The sequence below is a fragment of the Hemicordylus capensis genome, chromosome 1 (genome assembly GCF_027244095.1).
Source record: "Hemicordylus capensis ecotype Gifberg chromosome 1, rHemCap1.1.pri, whole genome shotgun sequence".
Classification (NCBI taxonomy): domain Eukaryota; kingdom Metazoa; phylum Chordata; class Lepidosauria; order Squamata; family Cordylidae; genus Hemicordylus; species Hemicordylus capensis.
Window position 1 is genome coordinate 276,058,830 of NC_069657.1, and position 22,882 is coordinate 276,081,711.

The 22,882-nt window shown below is 42.4% G+C and overlaps 1 protein-coding gene across 13 annotated transcripts in view; it reads left to right on the top strand.

Moving 5' to 3' along the window:
* CYRIA (CYFIP related Rac1 interactor A) overlaps nt 1-22,882 on the top strand; it is a 97,702-nt gene that overhangs the window by 2,301 nt on the left and 72,519 nt on the right. For 2 of the 13 annotated variants that reach the window (XM_053285386.1, XM_053285392.1), the window contains exon 2: nt 19,950-20,117. The exons of the other annotated variants lie outside the window; for them this stretch is intronic. The gene's annotated coding sequence lies outside the window, so the exon portion shown is untranslated. The remainder of the gene's footprint in view (nt 1-19,949; nt 20,118-22,882) is intronic. 13 annotated transcript variants of the gene reach the window in all.

Below are 22,882 nucleotides of genomic sequence, written 5' to 3' on the forward strand. Positions count from 1 at the left end.
TCAGATGTCTGTACACATATACATATGTTTGTGTGAATGACTGTAACTGTGTTAAAAGTGGACTTGAGTACATGTTCCCCAAATGCATGCAGAAACATTGGGAGATTGAATTGCAGTTCTCCTTTTGTAGTGTGCACTTTGGCCCTACCTTGTGGTCTAGCATTTTTGACACCATGTTTTGTTCCAGATTTGTCCATGCATTTAAAAAAAAAAAAAATCCAGTTACAGGTGACGTATTTACTCTTGTAGTATAGCTCTCCTCCTCCTCCTCTCTCTCTCTCCTCCCCCATCTAATAACCATATTGAGATTCCCCTAATCAGGGAAAATGTGCCCTGAAATTCAGCTATCTACGATTTCCTGCACTCACTACTCCGACTGGGAGAGAGACGACAGGTTTGTGTTGCTATCCATAGTGGATGTTAGGTTGAGATTGAAGCAAATGAATGGCTTGCATCACCAACCATCATAGGCGATCAAAATACATGTATGCAAACCAGATTTGTCACTCCCTTTTCTCATCATGTAAAGTGAATATCCACTAATTATGGTAGTATCCTAAATAATCATGTCATTTGTTTATTTTTTGCTTCCATATCACTTGCATTCTCCTCCTAGTCATGAAATCTAAAATCTTCTTGGTTTTCAAAACAAAGTTTGGATTCTGCAGCTAAAGCTTTTCAGAAATGTCCAAATACACTAAGAGTTTAGGTGGAGAGGGTGTTATGAGTTAGTAGCATGGCTATGATCCAACCACTGTGATCCTAGCGGTTGTTGCTTATTTGGGTCACGGCAATGCCTTGTGGTGCCAACAAGGGTTCCTGTGTTCCGGGATCTCCATTAATACATAAGTAAAGGGGTGGGAAAATCCATTTCTCAGACAGCTTACTGTCTTGTGCCAGGCCATATGACAGGGACAAGGCAAACGGTAAATGGCAAAGACTGTTGATGAGGAAAGAAAAGCAAGCAAATGCTGCACAGCTGAGCATGGCTGCCTGTTTGGCATTTGATTTTCTATTTTCTCATGTCTAGAACAGACAGAAGAATGCAAATTCTCATTGGGCTTATATACTTTTGTTTTTTTAAACAGAGTTATTGATATATAGATCTAGTGTGCTGGGGGGGGGAGATTCTTCAGCTATGTTTTTTTCCCCTCTTGGAAAGAGAGGAAAAAATAGCATTAATTATGTACCCACTTGCCTTTTAAAATGCATAGCTGCCTCTTAATGGCTTTCCGGTGGCCTGTTTGTCTTTGGGCTGCTGCTAATATCTAGCTGTGACACGAAAGGGATCTTTTCTATCCTCAAGAATCACAATTCTCATTGTGTACATTGAAGGAAAAGACATCTCATAAAAGGTCCTTTGTCACCCTGGTTGTGTTCTGCTGGTTGCATCCCTGTATTCCTGTCTCTGTGTTGATGTATTTCACAGAGGACTGGCATTGGGCTCAAGTCTATCTAGCATGTTTGCCTAGTTTAGCTCTTCTGAAATCTCCAGCCTAGGACTTGTTCTGCTACTGCAAAAATACTCCCACTACCCTTCCTATGACATGGTTTGCAACAGGAATAATCATTAATACAAAACCACTTCTGCAAGGAGAAGCCTTTAAAAAGCACTTTCTATTTCCATGTTGTCTTGTTCTTGCCACCCCACCCCCTTCCTCCTCTTAGTCTTTCCCCATCTACTTAGAAACAGATTTTAGTGGTGAAACCCTCCTCTTGCTGGAGAAAGAAGGCATTAGTGTCTTTCAGATTAGCTTGTGTCTTGGAGAAAACAGCTCTTTACACACCCAGCATTAGACTAAAATAGCAGGAAAACCTCATAGTGGTGTTAACCTTGTGTTATATTCTCCTCCCCTTCATTCCATTTTATGAGATAGGCTGCACTTTCATTGGAAGTATATGTGTGATTAGGTAAACGTGGTGGGTTTTTTGTTTGCCTCTCATGTGTTTATGAATCCGTATTGGCAAAGTTGGCAGACCTTGTTCTGCTTCCATATTGCACATAAGCAAATCAAGGTTTTCTGCTTGGCCTAATTTTAAGAGCAATAGGCTCCAAGAATAAAAGTTGAGCTAAGCCTTTTTCTTCTAAGCCACATTTTTCCTGTTTGTTGCGACATAAAAAGGTCCAGGCCAGGGCCATATTAATTCTCTTCCACACACCTCTGCCTCAGAGTGCCAATTTCAGGATTATTCCATTTCTTGCTCACTGGCACTGCCATGCAGAGAATGGCAGGTACAGCCTGGATTTATTGTTTCACTGTGAAAAAGTGAAAGATCTTGCATGCAAAGCACTCCATAGGCAGTATAGGAAAGGCCTATTCACTAACTTCTAGTTTGAATATTTCATTATGAAACCCTTAAATCTTTTGGCTGAGTTTGGCTTTCAGTGTTGATAGTCATTCATGCTTGCTCAGCTGGTACTCTTTATCCTGGCTGTTGAAACATGTGAGGTCCTGCAAAACCCACCTTTTCACATGGCGGGGGGGGGGGCATTATTTATTTCTTTTAATCTAGCAGTGCCACATCTGTGATATTATAGTGCTTCTTGGATGGAACTAGATGTGAAAGTCTGTAATATCAAAAACAAAATGAGGGAGACCTAGGATATAGCTTCCATGTAGCCAATTTACACTCAAAATATGTGAGACAAGCTGAGCATATGATTTCTGTCTTTATTGCATTTGGCCAAAGGCCACTCTGCGCATGCACACACACAACTAGATAAATAAAAACAAACATCAACATGAAATAGTAAATGTCTGAAACTAAAATTCTATGCTGCTTTCAGCTTACATTTTACAAAACAGTGAGGTATAACTTTAGGAAGAAAGAGAGAGAGAATTCTAGAGATAATCTGAACTCCATAATCAAATTAACCTGGCAAATTCTCAAATCAGAACATTACTGATTTCTTGTAAAGTCCAACTCCCTTTGCCCTGTAGGATAGTTTTCCACCTTCCTTTTATAAAAAACATTCTTTGCTGTTCTGTAACATTTGTTAGCATTTGCAATACTAAAATATATAATAAAATGTAATTTGCCTGTTAGAGGAGAATTGCTGGGGGTTTTGCCCAGTGACTGTTGATATAGTAGCTGCATCAGGATCAGTTGTGGTGTGTGAAGAACACATTCCCTCGTGACCTTGCTTTGTTGTTGTCTTTTTCTTTATTCCAGATATCTTTTCTCTGAACTAGGTAATATGAAAATTTATAGTCTGTTTGCATGCTTGCAAAACAATATTTCTGTTATCCAAATGTTATACAAAGTTGTCACTAAAATGAATATTCAAAGAACCACGCAATTAAATACTTCCCTGTGACTTTTTCTACATCTCCAAGTTGTCACCTTCTTTTTTTGTAATATGGATGAACGAGCCTGAAAAAAATGACAAGTTTTGCCAGTCAAATCTTGCATTCACTTCTAAATTTTAGTTAACATCTAATTATAAACAGTGTTTGGGAATAATTCTTGAATGCAAGGTGATTCTTTTGGGAGGACATGACAAGGAAGAAGAAATAAAAGCAACTACTTTCAGTTACATGCATACTGTTAATTAACCATTTTCTTTTCTATATTTTCCCATTTCCCTTCTATTGCAGACATTTATATGCCTGTCATCTTTTTGACCTAGTTTAAAATTGACAGTTCCTCTTTAATATTATCGACTTTCTTCCATATTTTTCCCCTCTAATGAATTTGGGCACATTTTTATTAATCATAGTTGGTATATTGCTGAACACTGAAACACACTCAATACATGAACTTGTATACTATTATAACTGAAATTCTGATGATCCCTAAATATCAAGGAGTAAGTTTTTAGAGTCATATGTAACACAAAAAAGGGGCGGGGGAGAAGAGCTGAACTTTTGAGGGGAGGGGTCCTTGATCAAAATATGTATTGTTACGTTACTGCTTCTCTAGGGCCCAGGTATTTATGCAATTCTATATATTTCTACACATACACACACCCATAGGTATAAGTAAAATTGAATACAGTGGTGATATGCTGTTTGTTGGAATGCCATCCTTCCCCATTGTTAGATTCTGCTTTTCTGTGTGGCAAGTGTGAAAAGCATTTTAAAATGCCGTAATTAAAATTGATCATAATGTGTGAATCTGAAGGAAAGGTGCTAGTCAAGATGTGAATGATACTTGAAAGGAATCAAGCATTATAAACCTGGGACGCACTGTTATAAAATGCAAAATTACAGGAGAACCTTGCTGTTTACGGCTTCGTGTATCCGCGGGATGTCTAATAGACACCCGTTTCCAGCATCTGCTGATATGATAGGGTTAAAACTCACGCATCTGCAGTTCCTAGAGGGCCAGAAGTGACTCTGGAGGTCACTTCTGCCTTCCATTTTGTCTAAAGGAGCCATTTTGTGGCTTGTTCCTTCAAAAAAAAAAAAAAGATTGCAGACTTTTCCTGCAGATTCTCATAGTTTTTGGAGGCATTTCGTCTTTTGGGGGGCATTTCTGGGCACATGGGGGACCTGCAGAGCATGCCATAGTAGGTTTTTAAATATATATATATATATATATATATATATATATATATATATATATATATATATTCTGGGCTGTGTTTGGCTCTTTTTTTGGCTTTCCTCCTCCACTCTGGAACCTAACCCCCTTTCCCCATAGCCGTAATGCCTCATTACTCACGGTAGTAGGAAAGGAAAGGAATCCTCACGAGTAATGAGGTTCTCCTGTAGTAGCTTTTCCACCCGTTTCTGTGTAAATCGAATTAAGATGTCTTCCATGTCTAAAACACATAGTTACTTGGGAACAAATCCAATTAATGTTTATAGAACTTATGAAAGCAGGTGTAGCGCAGTGGCTAAGGGACTGAGCTATAATGGGGACTTCCCCAATTTGAATCTCACCTTTGCCATGTAGTGGGTTTGGGCAAGCTACCCTCCTGCAGCAATATGAGGACATTTATTTACCTTACAGGGTTGTTGTAAGGCTTGGAACAAGGCAATACATGTGAACAGTGCTCTCCCTAATTTTTTTCATCTGTGTGCAGAATGAGTTTTGTTCTGGGCAGCAGTATCAAGGCAGCGTGTGCGCATGTGCATTCAGAGTGGGGTCTTCCTGATTCAACCTGAGTGGGATCTAAAATTAACTGAGCGGACATCAAAAACCATGTGAGCGCACACACACGAGCATGCCTTAGAGGGAGCAGTGCATGTGAAGTGCTTTGCACACTCAAAAAGGGCAGGACAAACACTAAGTTTTGTCCAGTATACCTGATCCCAGTCATTTGAACTTCAGGCAGAACAATGTTTATATGAGTTGGTGCATTGCCACAACATAGCTGTAATATCTTTGAGCTATGTTTCTGTGTGAGCATATTCTTATACAGGCCCTGACAAATTTTCTTTGGAACTAGAAGCCAGACAATGGACACCTGACAAAACTACTGGACATAGTGATGGACATTGTGGAGAGGGAGGAAAATGAGCTTATTTATTTATTTATTAAACTTCTATACCTCCCTTTATCCCCTTTACAAGTAATGTATCTAGAACAGAAACAGAGCTGCCTGTGGCAAATAAAGATTTTCTTAAATAACTCTATCTCTGAATATTGATTGATTGATTGATTGTTAAATTTATATACCACCTTTCATCAAAACAATCCCATGGCAGTTTACAGCAAAATTTAAAAAACAAGATTGTAAAAAAGACACAATTAAAATATTAAGCTCAAAATATAAAACAAATCTGATTAAAAAAACTTAAAACAAAAGCATAAAAGCAATACAGAGTACAAAGAGCAGCAGCAGAGACAATCAAATAAAAGCCTGGGCAAAAAGCCAAGATTTTACACTCTTTCTAAAAGCTGTGATGGAGATTTCCTCATAGCGATTAGCCACCAGGAGCGAATAGCCACCGGGAGAGCATTCCAGAGTCTGGGGGCAGCAACAGAGAAGGCCCTGTCCTGCGTGCATGACAACCGAGCCTCCCTCATTGTCGGCACCCGGAGAAGAGCCCCCTCAGATGACCTTGTCAAGCGGGCAGCAACCTTTGGGAGCAGGCGGTCCCTCAGGTATCCCGGGCGCAAACCATTAAGGGCTTTAAAGGTCAAAACCAGCACCTTGAATTGGACCTGGAAACAAACTGGTAGCCAGTGCAGCTCTTTCAAAATGGGTGTGATGTACTCCCACCGGGCAGCTCCAGACAAAACTCTAGCTGCTTCATTTTGCACTAGCTGCAGTTTCCAGATATTCTTCAAGGGCAGCCACACCTAGAGCACGTTATAGTAATCCAGCCATGACGTGACTAATATCCTAGTCTAGGCACCACAGTTATTTATTTATTTTTATTTTATTTATTACATCTTTATACTGCCCCACACAAAAATGTCCCTGGGCGGTTCACCATCTAAAAACTATTAAAACATAGACACAATTAAAACAATAAACATACAAATAAAACCTCAAGCTCTAAAACTATAAACTAAAAGCTTGGCTGAACAGGTACTGTATTTTTTCAGGTCTTTCTTAAAAACATTCAGAGAAGGGGAAACTCTGATTTCATTAGGAAGCATGTTCCAGAATCCTGGGGCAACTCTAGAAAAGGCCCAGTTTCAAGTTGCCACCAAACAAGCCGGTGGTATCTGCAACCCGACCTCCTCAGATGATCTTAATAGGTGGTGGGGTTGATGAAGAAGAAGGTGTTCTCTTTAAAAATTAAGAGATTACATTTCTAATCATGGCTCCCTGGTACCTGGGATTTGTCAAGCCCTGATCTAAGAAGCAATGTTTACTGGGAAAATTATTGTGGAGGCAATATGTGGTGCAGCTGGCACTACCTGACTGAATTGCAAGATTGCTTACCTCATGGTGGCTGCTTGGAAAACTCATCTGCTAAGAGTGCGTTTCCCCCAAGACTAATTTAGTGATTGGCAGTAGTAGCACTTCATACTTTGCTCTGTGTGTGTGTATGTGTGTGTTTCTACCTGCGTAGAAATTATTAACATCTCTCTGTCGAATTTAATAATATATGTTGCTTCCCCTAATAGTCAGAATACCCTTCTACATGTTGCACGTTTTCCTTGATAGCTATGCAGATTGTTAAGACTGTCAAGGTGTGACATTCTAACCTAGTAGCTATAGCATAACAGAGTGGTTCCCAGCAGCGGGTACTAGAAGGGCTCCCAGGGGGTACAGTCATCCCTTGCCAACCGCAAGGGTTCCATTCCAGCAAAATCCTGTGGTTGGCAAATTCATGGTTGGCTGTGTGCTGAAGCTTGGTGTATACCACTCTTCTCAGCCTGACGGACAGACTTCAGAAAATTAGCACTGAGTGCCTTAAGCGGCGCAGTGGGGAAAGGTTGCCGGTCTGAATCCCTGCTGGTACTATATCAGGCAGCAGCGACATAGGAAGATGCTGAAAGGCATCATCTCGTACTGTGTGGGAAAAGGCAATGGTAAACTTCTCCTGTATTCTACCAAAGAAAACTATGGGGCTCTGTGGGCACCAGGAGTCAATCGACTTGACAGGACACTTTACCTTTACCTTACTTCCTTTGCAGTTAGTGGGACACGTTTACATGTACTTACGTGTACTGTTGGGAACCCCCATCTGAGTGATGTATGGATTGAATGTTGAGTTGAGTGGAGAGTGACACTGGCTATTGCTTTTTTGCTTTCGGGCATCTGTGAGAGTGTTAATTTTTAAAAACTCTTTTCACTAATGGTCTGGGAAGTAAAGACTAATTGTTATGCTACCATTTCCATTTTGCCAGCAGCCAAAAATGTAGTACAACATGTCAGATTGAATCAAAAGCTTTTAAAGAGAAGGGGAGAAGAGAACAATCTTTTCTCTTGCAACCAATACTCTGGATTGATGGCTTTGTTTTTGTTTTGTGTTACTTGTGTGCTTGATAACCGACTTCTAGTGGAAGCATAACTGGATCTGATTTTCTCCTGTGGAGTACTAGCGTTCTGAAATGATTTCTAAAACATGGAATTTATGCTTCATTAAGGGAAGTCTCTTTTGATCCAAGTTCTTTTCTGAAATTGTGATTTTGCTGTAAACTTGGCTGTATGATGAGCACATTTCCAGCATACCCACAGCTCCATAATGAGACATCATTGATGGTATTTGCTGGCTGCACCAGCTGGATGCTTGAGATGTTGAGAGAGTGAGTTTTTTTCTTTCATAGTGATAGCTTCTGTGTTCCTCGAACACCATGCCAGGGACATGCTATAAATTTAACTCTTGGACATAAATTTATTTGCACAGGTATTAAAGTTAACAAGGAGAATGTTGGTATGAATAGCAGTAGCTGCCTGGTTCTGATCAGAGGAGGATCTTGCCCATTTCCCCCTGCAGCAGAAAGCAAGAGAGCTCATTATCTTTCCCTTGTAGGGCTGTTTTGCAGCACTGCTCCAAGTACACTTTGTAATTGAGTGTGAAAGAGCACAGGTGAGAAATATGGAATAGATGCAGATGCTTACTTTTATCGAAGCATGTCTTTTAGGCTTGTATGAAGGCTTTTCATCAGGTAGAATGGAAAAGATGCCAAATCTGCTTAAACAAGTGGCCAAAAAAAAGAAGAGAAAGAAATCTGCTGTAGAAGCGGACGGCAGTAGCAATTCCTCCTAATGAGCCCAGGGTGGGGCGCCAAATGAGACACAGCTGCCTCTGGTTCCCAGCAGCCCCAGTTGTGCCTCTCTCTCCCATCCTGCTCTGACGTTGAGACCCGCGCTGCCTTCAGGGTGCCCCAGGACAGGATGGGCAAGAGCGATGCAATTTGGCACCCCTGGCTCATTAGGAGGGGCGGCTGTTGGTGGAAGGAACAGTTATCCCACAGCACTGAAAAGCACTAAACAAGCTTACTTATAAATGCAAAACTTTAGTTCCTTAGGACCTGTTCAGAAGCTTGAGAATTTTAGAACATGTGTAATTAGTGTAGTGTAGTACTGTCTTAGCCACTGAGCTGTGAAGTCCCAGATTCAGGTATCCACTATTAACTCACTATATGGCATGAGGCAAGCTGCTATTATGAGACACCCAACTATCCTACAGGGATATTATTAGGATTTCTAAGAATATGTGTGAACATTTTAAACTAACAATATGAATATTATAAACGAACATGCGACATGAACTGTGGTAACAAATCAGGAAAGAGATCTTGGGGTCCTCGAGAATAGCTTCATGAATGTGTCAACTCAGTGCGTAGTGGCCATGTAAGAAGCAACTCCCATGCGAGGGGATTATTAGGAAAGGGGTTAAAGAAAATATAATGTAGAGCTGGAAGAAGTGCTGAAAATGGAAACCCAAATGATTAAGTGGTTGGAGCATTTTTCCTGTGAGGAAAGGCTAAAGCATTTGGGGCTTTTTAGTTTATTATTTAATTCTATACCGCCCTTCCAAAAATGGCTCAGAGCGGCTTAAACAGAGAAATAATAAATAAATAAGATGGGGGGGGGAGCAGCTAAGGGAAACATGATAGAAATTTTGTTAAATTATAGATGGAGTTAAGAAAGTGGATAGAGATAAATCTTTTCTCCTTCTCTCACATAATACTAGAGTCCTTTGGTCCTAATTAAGTCGATTTGTAATAGATTCCGGTCAGGGAATGATATCCTGATGAAATTTACTAGAGGAAGTCTTAGTGAAATGCAGTTCTTTTTCAGACTACTCCGTGATTAATACTATTCAGTAAGCTAGCCTTCTGCTCACAGTGTCAAAATACCTCTATTAGGTATTATTAGGTATTAGGGGGATACCTCTATTAGGACCATCTAAAATATGACATAGTAGTGAGCAAGTGTTAGAGTTCTTCAGAAGTCACAGTGTGCAATTAATTTATAACATCAGAGCTGAGGACTAGGGAGAGGAATCGTCATGTTGGAATACTTTAAGTATGCTATATTTAAGCACGCCTTGAACTAAAAGGGTGGGTCAGGATGGAAACTGAAATAATTAGTTCTCAAATCAATGACTAATGTGGGCTTTAAAACTCTGCATCTCCCATGTTAGTTGGCATATTAGACTTTGAACCCGGCGTTACGGCTCTAGTTAATAGGCTTTGAAATGGTTTTGCCCTGTGATGCATTGTGATCCTGTTGATCCTGTAGTGCTTCTTCCATTCCTTAAAATGGAGCAATTTAAAATAAGGAAGCAAGAAAATTACAAGGCTTCTGATCCCATCAAACGTTGGATTTTCTTTTATAACAACGCTTCTGGAAGCTGCATGGAGCAAATTCAGTCAGCCATTTAGTAGCTTGTTAGAAATGTTTATTTTAGCCAATTAGAAATATATTTAAAGTGTTTATGTTTTATCTTGGACACCTATTAATTGTTCTTTTGTCAGAGCAGGTGGGTAGCAGCTTTGTGGACATGGAGGAAATTTGTGGACATGGAAGAAGATGCAAAGTCTAGAAATCCCCCATTTTTTAAGTTTAGAAGGATTAAAGAGCACAAAGTTCAGCATCAGAAAGCCTTACGTCCGAAGGTGAGGGGGCCCTTAATGAAATCCACAAGCCCTATCCCTGGCTCCGCCAGTTTTATCCTAATAATGCCTCCAAATAGCCTCCTAAAATGAGTAGTTAGGAGTAGTAGTGTGCACGGATCGGTTCGGAGGCCATTCTACTGGCCTCCGAACCGGTCCGGACAAGGGGTGGTTTTAGTTCGGGAGGGTTAGGGTGGGGGGGTCCATTAAGGGCGGGGGGGGGCTTTACTCACCCCTCCCGTGCTTTGCTGCTTCGGCGCCATAATCACTTTAAAAAATGCGCCGCAGAATCATTTGCCGCTCCGGGGCTCCTTGACTTCAAAATCGGGCGGCAGGATACTTCCCTGCCGCCCCCAAAGCCCCCTGAAGCCATTTGAGCGCTTTAAATCTCGCCCCGGACCGAGTGCTAAAGCGCTCGGGCGGGCGGCGGGGAGATGTCCGTCCGTCCGCCCGCCCCCTTCCCTGCCTTCTGCGAAGTGCAGGGAGCCTTCTGCGCGCGCGTGCGCAGAAGGCTCCCTGCACTTCGCAGAAGGCAGGGAAGGGGGCGGGCGGACGGACGGACATCTCCCCGCCGCCCGCCCGAGCGCTTTAGCACTCGGTCCGGGGCGAGATTTAAAGCGCTCAAATGGCTTCAGGGGGCTTTGGGGGCGGCAGGGAAGTATCCTGCCGCCCGATTTTGAAGTCAAGGAGCCCCGGAGCGGCAAATGATTCTGCGGCGCATTTTTTAAAGTGATTATGGCGCCGAAGCAGCAAAGCGCGGGAGGGGTGAGTAAAGCCCCCCCCGCCCTTAATGGACCCCCCCACCCCAGTGCCGAGCCGCAGGTCCGCGGCCCAGTGCACACCCCTAGTTAGGAGGGCTTATCAGAAAAGGTAAGGGGATCACGTCCCCTGTGGCTCCCCAAGGAAGCAGCCTGCCTTTTCCACATGCAGTTATTTTTGTCATCTTTGACTTTTCTTCATGCTCCTATGTTTAAACCCTATGTTTTAACTGTATTTGGACTCCCAGTGTGCTGCCTGAGAACTCCTCTGCTGCTACACCCATAACTCTATGGAAAATGCTTGCCATAGAGTTTCGTGTGTCTTCATCTGACTTGATGCATTCTTTCTGACTGCCTCTTATTCCTGGTTGTTCCTCCCAGAATATTTGTTTTGCTGCATCTTTTTAACCTTTCAAATTCTGACTCAGAACCCTACGTCAGAATCTCTCTTGTTGTGTCCTCTCCCCACCGACCCCCACCTGCCCCCAATCTCCTTGTTATGCCCTCTTTTCCAGTCTCAAACCTTGGAGTAAGTTCCTCTGGACATGTACTCTGTAGCATTTGAATAACATCGTGGGTGTCTCTTTGAGTGCAAAAAAAAGCAACAGTCCAGCAATTTAGCTGATGGTGGTAAGAGAAATGTATGACCGTGGTGCATCGTGAGGTCTTTGGTGGCCCAGCTGTAGGCTTTTTGCTGGTCATACCGCCCACTAATGATACTGTCTCACTCATGTTTTAAATATCCCTTGCTAACTGAACAAAGAGGTACCTTCTAAAGTGTTGGCTCTCTTATATTTAGCAACTGTCCATGTTCAACCTTCCATAGTTTTCCTCCCAGTGTCTGTTTCCTGGTGTCTGTCTTGTGGTGTCGTCATCATCTTCTCCTTCTCCTTGTAATCCCCTTTGGGAGAAGGAACTATCTTCTGAGTCCTTTTGCTATCTAAACATTACTACACAGGGCTCTCTGGGCACCAGGAGTCGAAATCGACTTGACGGCACACTTTATCTTTTTACTATCATAAATGATGCTTCCCCCTTGTTGAATGCCTCAGTTCTGGTTGTCTTGGGGGTGGGACTGACAGGGCTAATCAGCGTGGAGACTACTCTACTTGGCCCATGCCTGGGATTTTTAAAAAAGGGGTCCAATTTGAATTAGAAGCTTGTACCTAGGTTGATCCGTTCAAGTGATTTATGTTGTTCAAAACATCCTAACTGGCCCTTCAGCATTGGGCAGGGTCTGTAGTTTGAGGAGTTAGAGAGATAACTGCTTCCCCTGCTAACTGAGCAAAGAGGCACCTTTTAAAAAAGTGGTGATTTTCTTTACTGAGCAGGGGGTGAGCAACTTGCCCTATCCAATCCCAGCACAGCATTCCGCCAGTGGCTGTTGCAGGTATTTATCTTAGGTTTCTTTTTAGATTGTGATCCCTTGAGGACAGGGAGCCTTCTTTATTTTTATTTCTCTATGTAAACCGCTTTGGGAACTTCTGTTGAAAAATGGTATATAAACATTTGTAGTAGTAGTAGTTAATAGTAGATCGTAAATCCATTGGGGGACCTTCTTAAGGGGTCTTCAGGGTTTGGACACACAGGCTAGTCTAGCTCAGAGACTGGAGCTCTTACGATCAGTGAGAAGAGCTCCATGGGAGTCTGCCGGGAGAACGGGTTTGACTTACCCTCCCCACAGACGACCGAGCTCTCTTCCCTGGGCAGGCAGATCACCTGCCCAGATGACCGGCTGTGCTCCCGGTAGCTCTGGGGATCAGGGTGCCGGGGCGTGCCACCCCATCCCCTGAGCCCCTATAATGCACCGTGTGAATGCGCAGTCCATTACTGGGATCCCCCCTCCCCCCCCCCTAAGTGTGCCTCCCACAACCACAAGCAGCCGCGGCTGACGCATGATAAAAACAAATTAATTAAATTTCTATACTGCCCTTCCAAAAATGGCTCAGGGCGGTTTACAAAGAGAAACAATAAATAAATAAGATGGATCCCTGTCCCCGAAGGGCTCACATTCTAAAAAGAAACATAAGTCAGACACCAGCAACAGTCACTGGAGGGACTGTGCTGGAGATGGATAGGGCCAATTACTCTCCCCCTGCTAAATAAAGAGAATCACCACGGTAAAAGGTGCCTCTTTGCCCAGTTAGCAGGGGTTAAGGGAGCACTCTGTCTCTTAACCTCATTTTAGAAGGTGGCTAGTTAGGCGGGTTTGCGCTGTGTAGCTACTGGGATCGGGCGCAATCCTGGTGGTTCACACAAGCATGCAAAACTGGGCTGGGCTCCCTTAGCCCAGTTTTGCTCACTTATGTGAATAGCCTCACTGACTGCCACACCAACAGGCTGGGTAGCATGAACTGCTCACGCTGACATAAATCTTCTTCCTTACCCAGCCGATAGGCTAAGCTGGCTGTCAGTTGTCAGGCTCTTGGCAACACTGCAGTATCCCCACCTGACTTTTGCTTTCAGCCTCCATGAATTTGGCATGAAAGTTGGGACTTATTTTCAGTCCGCGTCATTGTATGCCTCCCATTCCCTTTGGTCCCGGCTGTAGGCCCAGCCAGGATTGGAAGGCTTCCATTACATGTACCATAGCAAATATGACTTTCCAGCTACTATTTAAACATTCAAATATGCTCTTTCTAACTTGGAGATTGATTTCCATGTTGTAACAGTACCATGTAAAAGCACTTACTTCAGCTCTGTAAAGTGCTAATTGCATGAATAATATGTGGGTAAATTAGTAGAAATAACTGTACTTAGCTGTTAACTGTTGGATAAGCTGAGTTTGCAGGATTTCCGAGATGGTGCTGGAAGATATTAGCTAATATTGGAATGGCGTGGGAAAAGATTTTGGGTCACCTTGCCTTTGGTATGTAAGAATTGCCTTCAGCTGATCAGGCAGTAAAGCTTTGCAAAAATTGGTGGTAGATGTCTTTTGACCACAAATGACCAATGTATATTATTATATAAATTTGTGTGGGTTGGTCACTTTAGTAGGCTTTGAAAGGCTGCTTTTAAGTCCTAGTATTCTGAACTTCTGGGAGATTACAAATCTTCTGGATTTCTCTGCAGTCCACTGAAGGCTGCAAATCTCTCCCTCCCTCTGGAGTGAATTCTAGACTGTTAGATCTACATTCTCTTTAACTTTAGAACACTGGGGTTCTAAAGTTTAAGAAAATGCATTTTTGCAGTTTGTGTTATGAATATATTAGATATGTTGGTGGTCATTATTGACAAAGATGCAGATGAACCAATTGCATCATGCTTTCAGCAGCTGCAACCCTAAAAACTCAGTTCCTTCAACTGCCAGCTCGATATGTCAGTCGGATAGCTCTCTGCATCAGTGTCTTCCGTATATGAAATATTATCCCATTTCCAGACCCCTTTGAACAACAACAAAAAGTGGGAGGGGGAAGCCATCCAATATGCTGATACAATCAGATTGGTCTGATTTACACAAATTTGAATTGGAACTGCTTCAGTACAGAGCTATGTGATATGGGTCACATCCTGTTGGATACAAGAATTGTTCTGATTTGCTGCACTGGCCTAATATTTACCTGGGAGTTAGCACCATGGAACATAGCTGGCATTCTAACTAACAAAGGGCTGATGCTTTGTAAGATGAGCTGGTGGTGAAGATGAGTCCCAAGCCAACACAGGGCTGGAGCTTGTGTGGGGGGCAACTTTTGCAACCTCCCCTTTCCCCAGAAGCCCTCTGTGTTACCCAGAAATATGTCTCTGAGAACTGCAGTACCCTCAGGATATATGTTTGGGTGATAAAGAAGCTTCCATGGAAAGGAGAGGCTGCTGAAATCTGAACCTGCTGTGACATTGGTAGAATTAATTCAGCCCTTCCCATTCCAGATCAGTGGTTCATTGCTGCTACTAGCACTAATGTAGGAACATAGGAAACTGCCATAGACTGAGTCAGACCATTGGTCTATCTAGCTCAGTATTGACTTCACAGACTGGCAGCGGCTTCTCCAAGGTTGCAGGCAGGAATCTCTCTCAGCCCTATCTTGGAGAAGCCAGGGAGGGAACTTGAAACCTTCTGCTCTTCCCAGAGCGGCTTCATCCCCTGAGGGGAATATCTTGCAGTGCTCACACATCAAGTCTCCCATTCATATGCCACCAGGGCAGACCCTGCTTAGCTATGGGGACAAGTCATGCTTGCTACCACAAGACCAGCAATAACAGAAACAGACTTCTAGGTAGTCGCAGCCATGTTTTCCCGGTAGTATAGAAACCATGCTTGGGAATCTGTGATAACATATTAATGAGATCAAATCATTTGTGTGGGTATCCTCTGACTGTTGGTGGGTGTTTTTTGTTTTTTGTTTGTATCAAATCAATATAGAAACTTCAGCCCAGTGTTGGGTATCTTGTCTTGAAATGTGGACTCTCTTGGCATTTTTGCTGTTGCATGTTCAATAATTTCTGTAACACAATTGTCTAGAAACATGTGCTGTGTGTTTGTGGTATTTTATTTAACACACACTTTTTTTGTATGTGTGTTACATGTATGTAGTGAAAAGCTGGGGACCCTAATAAGATAATATATGTTGTGGTCTGCATGACGAAATACCTGCTCTTGTTCTGGATAGAGCATTCTAGAAGTCGTCCTGAAATACAAATCGGTGCATAGGTTGACAGAATGATAGCTTTGTAGTTAAATATTCAGCTGTTTTTCTTGTTGTGTTAAGCTTCCCCCCCTCTGAACAAAAGCAACATTTAGCAGATTGGTAGTGGGAGGCAGATGCTGGAACATTATAGAACATCTGTAGAAATCTATGGAATTGTAAATGCCTGATTATGCAAGTATGCATTTTTATTGCTGTTCTGTGGCACTTGGTACATCTGTTTGGAAAAACAAGATGCATGTACTGATGATAAATCCATCAACACATTTCACAAAAACGAATTCAAAAAGCTTAATGCATGTGATGTGTTAAAGGCATTGCTCCTTTTTAAAATGCCCTTTTCTTAAATAGCAAATACTCTTGTATAATCCAACTCCGTGTACATTTAAGAAAACAGTAACAGAGTTCTTTTTCTTTTAGTTTCAGAATGTGTATGTGTGTGTGTGTGTGTTTTCTCACTGAGGTGGAAAAAGGGTGACTTGTATTACAACTTGCAGCGTTTTTAATTCATGTGGCTGTGCTGAAGTGAGCAGTTTTCAGAGCTGGACCAGCTTCCTTCTCTTTTTTGCCCATAAAAGGAAAAAAGCAGTGCCATGTGACCTGTATAGTGTTGCGGGGGGTGGGGGTGGGGAGACAAGATCAAAACACTGTCTTATTTCAGAAGGCATGGTATTGATAATTAAGCCTGGATTTGCCACACAGTTTCTGCACAATTAACAGCAGTGCCTGAGGATGTAGGGCTATGTTTCTCTGAAGTTTGTCTCCAGTTTTGTTAGTGGAAGGAAGTCTGTAGTCTGATACAGCCTCTTCTGTGGGTAGTTAGATAATGGTTAGATTTAACTGTTATGTTGGAAGCCTTAATTTTGGAACATCATGGACGGCTGCACTAAACTACCTTATCCAACACAGTCCTTATAAGCGTGCTTTTTCCTAAGAAAAGGACCCCGATGAGGAGTTGTACTAGTCTGAAGTTCTCTAATTTTAGAGATTTAGATCCATGTTTCTGGATCTAATCAGTCTGGTGGGAAAAAATTATTTGCCTGCCAGATTGTACCTCTGAGTCATGGGGGCAGCCTGCCCTGGCTGCTGGATTTGGCAAGCTAGTTTCCAAGAAGGTTTTGTTGCTTGTCTTGGATGAGAAGTTAACTTTGAAGTATAATTGTTTCAGGCACGCAATTTATGTATGCAGAATAAGATTTAATTTGGTGCTCAGAAGTGGGTGGTTGTTGTGAGGGCAGGGGGAGGGGAACATGTACAGACCTTAAGAACCAGGCCTTCACCTTAGAGATTTTCCTCCTGCAGCTCTGATTAGGGCAAGAACCGAGTGGATTGCTGAGATTATTTTGCCCTGACAGTGGGATGCATCACTAATGTGAATTATGTGGTTATGCTTGCTTGGTGGGGTCAGAACTCCTGAAAGGTCGCTCCTAATTATAGTAATCATTTCTACAACTCTTTTAACTAGTGGAGTTATTTAGAAATATTTCACTTGTTCTTGTAATAACTTCTAGGTGAGCCAGAACTGTACTGTTTTCCTTTTATACAAGGGAAGGGCCATTGTGGTGTAGTGGTTAGAGTGCTGGACTAGGACTGGGGAGACTCGAGTTCAAATCCGCATTCAGCCATGATACTTGCTGGGTGACTCTGGGCCAGTCACTTTTCTCGCAGCCTAACCTACCTCACAGGGTTGTTGTGAGGATAAACATATCTCTGAGCTTCTCGGAGGATGAGCGGGATATAAGTGTAAAAATAAAATAAATAAATAAATAAAAGGGTGGGATATAAATGTAAATAAATAAATAAAAATAAAATAAATAAGCGGAGGTAGAGAGTCCTAGCCTTTTATAGGTTGGACAAAGTAAGTTGGCAGAGGTATTTGGCTGTACCATCTCATGGTGGAGGTAATTTTTTTAAAAAAATTCTCCCCTGAATAATAATATAATAAACACCTGCATATAGAAAATTGGTACATTGATGAAAAAGGTTAGCAGTGCACAAACCTCTCTGTTGTAATTGTTAATAATTTTTTTTAAAGATAACATTTATTACATATAAGAGTGTTCTATGAGGGTGCCCTTTGAAAATAAGAAACCCTTCCTCACCTGCAATCTGAAGTTCTCAGGTGAGGAAGCCCAGTATTATCACACCTCATCCTGCATAATGTGTAGAATGGACAGGCACCCAAGTCTAATAATCGTAGAGTCTAATAATAGTCTAATAAGGCCTGTCTCCAACCTACCATGGCTGGACAAGGTAATTGAGAGGGGGTGGTGGACTCCCAGCTCCAGACAGTCTTGGAGGAAACGGATTATCTAGACCCATTTCAAACTGGCTTCCGGACTGGCTATGGGGTGGAGACTGCCTTGGTCGGCCTGATGGATGATCTCCAACTGGCAATTGATAGAGGAAGTGTGACTCTGTTGGTCCTTCTGGACCTCTCGGCGGCTTTCGATACTATCGACCATAGTATCCTTCTGGAGTGTCTTTGGGGCTGGGAGGCACTGCTCTGCAGTGGTTCCACTCCTACCTCTCGGGCAGGTTCCAGATGGTATCGATTGGAGATTGTTGCTCTTCAAAATCTGAACTTTTGTATGGTGTCCCTCAGGGCTTCGTATTGTCTCCGATGTTGTTTAACATCTACATGAAACCGCTGGGAGAGATCATCAGGAGATTTGGTGCTGGGTGCTGTCAGTATGCTGATGACACCCAAATCTATTTCGCCATGTCGGCATCATCGGGAGAGGGCATAACCTCCCAAATGCCTGTCTGGAGGCCGTAATGGGCTGGATGAGGGATAAAAAACTGAGACTGAATCCAGATAAGACGGAGATACTCATTGTGCAGGGTCAAAACCTGAGAAACAGTTTTGATCTGCCTGTTCTGGATAGGGTACACTTCCCCAGAAAGAACAGGTATGCAGTCTAGGGGTGATTCTGGATCCAAGTCTCTCCTTGGCGTCCCAGGTTGAGGCAGTGGCCGGAAGTGCCTTCTATCAGCATTGGCTGATACACCAGCTGCGCTCGTTTCTTGAGATAGATGACCTCAAAACAGTGGTACATCTGCTGGTAACCTCCAGACTGGATTACTGCAATGCGCTCTATGTGGGGCTGCCCTTGTACGTAGTCTGGAAACTACAGTTGGTCCAGAATGCGGCAGCCAGGCTCGTCTTTGGGTCATCTAGGAGAGACCATATTACTCTTGTATTGAAGGAGTTACACTAGCTGCTGATATGTTTCCGGGGAAAATACAAGGTGCTAGTCATAACCTATAAAGCCCTAAACAGCTTGGGACCTGGGTATTTAAGAGAACGTCTTCTTCATCATGAACCCCTCCGCCCATTGAGATAATCAGGAGAGGTCCGTCTGCTTTTGCCACCGGCTCGTCTGGTGGCTACTCAGGGATGGGCCTTCTCCATTGCTGCCCTGAGGCTTTGGAATGTGCTCCCTAGTGAAATAAGAGCCTCCCCATCTCTGACAATTTTTAAAAAGTCTTTAAAGACACATCTGTTCAACCAGGCTTTTAACTGATATTGTTTTAATTGTTTTAATGTTTTTAGAATATCGTTTTTTAAAATTGTTTTTAAATTGCTGTGTTTTAAGTTTTGTTTTGTTTTGAACTAATGTTCTATCTTTGTTTTTATCTGGTTGTAAACCGCCCAGAGACGTAAGTTTTGGGTGGTATAAAAATAGGTTGAATGAATGAATGAATGGATGGTAGTAGGTCACATTAAGTAAAGTGTGTCGTCCAGTCAGTTTCGACTCCTGGTGACCACAGAGCCCTGTGGCTTTCTTTGGTAGAATACAGGAGGGGTTTATCGTTGCTATCTCCTATGCAGTGTCTGAGATGATGCCTTTCAGCATCTTCCTATATTGCTGCTGAAAGATGCTGAAAGGCATCATCTCACACTGCACGGGAGGAGGCAGTGGTAAACCCCTCCTGTGTTCTACCAAAGAAAACCACAGGGCTCTGTGGGCGCCAGGAATCGAAACAGACTTGATGGCACACTTTACATTTTACCTTTAGGTCGCATTAGTTTCCAGTGCTGATTAATGCTATCTTACTTTTTGGGCAGCATTGTGATATCTTCAGACAATATCCTGATGCATGACATGACAGTGGGATAGTAAGAGTGGAACAGCTGGAATCCCTGTATTTCAGATGAGCATCTGAGTTCTTGGCCTTCCATTGTTCAACATGGCACCATAATAAGGAAAAGATGGAGTAGCCAAGCTTTACTTGGGTCTGTTCATTTTACTTTGGAATCCCTTTATCTTTCTACTCGTGCTTTATGTTTTTAACCATGCTGTTACATAGTCTTTTTAAAAAAATGTCTTATTTTTAATGCATGCTGGAAGACTGATCATATGGCCTTCATTATTTCTTCCGCAGCAGGAAACTTCCAAAGCAGCAGCTGTGTATTGCCTTAAGTTAAATTGACTGTAAAGTGTGATTGCTCAAACTTGGCATGCGTAATAAGCTTTTCTCCTACAACATACAGTTGACTGCTGCGTTGCAGGCATTGAACTGGCTTTTTAAAAAAAGTATGTTTTATCTATGGTTTAAATGGATTAGTTAAGTGTCACCTCAACTGCTATATGCATTGCTCTCGTTTCTAACCTGGAATGTGTAGGCCAGAACCAAGTAATCACACAACTAAATTCTATGCATCCAGTAGAGTTCTTGATTTTTATATCTGAAACAACAGAACCCCTTGCTACACTGTCAAAACAGTGGTTCAGAAGCAACTTGTGATATGGCATGGGAGCCTGCCATTTAAGGCGAGGGGGGAAGCCAAATATCCCACTGGCTATGGGAAGCCAAATATCCCATAGTTTAAATACCTCCTTTGGATACTATTCACAATGGTTGATATGTGACTGGAAAAACACCTTTGTGAATTGTGGTGAGCCTTTTAAGAATTGAGGCTCAGGGGTATAGTGAGAATATGTGGTGATGGTGGTGGTCAAATGAGGAACTGAGACAGTTTATACACCAACTCCAAGTCATTAAAGCGTGATTGATTGATACTACCCAAGAGCATAGTGAAAACTCTTGGTCATGTGGTTCACATGCTTTTGGTGCTACCGAATGATATCTGCTCAGTATATAGATTAGGGGAGAGAAGGAAATTGTGAAATTAATGGGTTTCTTTTCAACTGTCTCTGTACAAGTGCAAGGACAAAGCAGTATCACTTAGCTGAAATTTCAGTTCCAGATGCACAGGTGGCTAGATCTAGTGTTCAGGACTAGATGAAAAGTACATGCCCATCTTATCTTTTGGGTAGAGTTGTATTCATTATCTGAGAACTGAACTCCTTGAAGGCCATCAGGAGTCAAAAGGCATAAAACAGAAATATATGACTGATTTAGCTGGCTTAGTAGATGATCCTGGAGACATACAGGATGGTGTCTCATGCTCCTAAATCTATGATGACTGGCTAGCTCTTGAGTTGAGCAGAAGTCCACTATAATATATATGAGTTGAGCAGAAGTCCACAATAGTATATATACTCATTATATATGCATATATATGGTATGCATGTCTAGTATGTAATGCTTGACTTTAAAAATCAGAGTTTCTCCTCATGGTTCTTTTTTAAATAATAAAGCATTAGTTAACTCTGTGAGTTGGATACTAAGATTTTCTTCATCTGGAGAAAGGAATGCTTAGGAGTCCCAGTAATCTCTCTAAGATGTGTGCATGTTCACAAATTTTGTTATGTCCGTTCAGTTAATTTTGGATCCCGAATCAGGAAGGACCCACTCTGAATGCATGTATGCATGCATGTGCACACACACACTCCCTGCCTTGATTGTGCCACCCAGAACAAAATTCATTCTGCACACAGATTAAAAAAATTATAGAGCACTGCTTAGGACCCAACTCTGGAGAAAGGAAACCTTAGGACCCATCTGTCTTTGCTGAAGGGTCACAGATTTAATTTTACAAGATTATAAATTTAGACTTAAACAAATCTGACTTCATTTTAAAACAGATTATTTTATATAGCAGGTGCTTCCTATAATGGCAACTTTGAAAACTAAAATACCAACTTTGAAACAATGCCTTCTGAGTAGAACTAATGGAGCCTATGTTTTGCTTCTTTAAGCATAGTGCCTCCTACCTGGGACCCACTCCCTCGTGCTGTGAATTTGGTTTATATCCAGCTGTCGCTTACAAAGGGGTGCTGTCTGTGCTTTGGCCATCATCTTGAAACAAGATGGCTGATTGGCAAAGAAAATACCCCTCTGGGTCCCTGTGAACTTGGTTTGTGTTGGACCGTAAATGCAAATGTTGTTAGAGGGGGACACACAGAAGCACACACAAACACAGTGCTCTCATAAGCACTTTTCCCTTTGGAAAATAGGCTAAAAATCCATTTTCCCCCTGTACTGGAGCTCATCAGTATGGGATTAGTCACTGAGCATGTGCAAGACAGTCCAGAAATCACCAAACAGTAATTCCTCTCGCTAGAGGGCACCATCCCCAGTTCCGGTCCTGTGTGCTCGAGGCTCACACGCTGAGAGTGTTTGCTCTGTGGAACTTGGCTTTTTCTCACAGAACTCTTTCTCAATTTATTTTTTCTTTCACTTCAGGTGTGCAGGGTTGGGAAGGAACCTGCCTTAGGCTATTTCTTTTATTTTTAAAAAAATGTCCAAATCGGTTTTTATTTTGTCAATTTGGTTGATTGTCAGGTTACTTTCATTTTTACTGTTTCTTCATTTTGGGCTTCCTGGACATGTTTTCTCCGCAATGGAGCTCACCCACTCCAAGGAGCTTCTCGGAGGCTCTCTCTCGGAGGGGTCTATTGCCCCCGATCAGATAAGAGAACCGATGCAGCTACCGTCCACATCGGCAGCGCTCTCTTCGACTGTAGCCATTCCCGCCCCAGCGGAGGCTCCCGTGCCGATCTTCCTTGTTTCGCCTCACAAAGCGGCCAAGAGGAACAGACATAATAAGGAGGGGAACGGAGGCAAGTTCAAAAAGCCTAAAAAGCTTTCTGA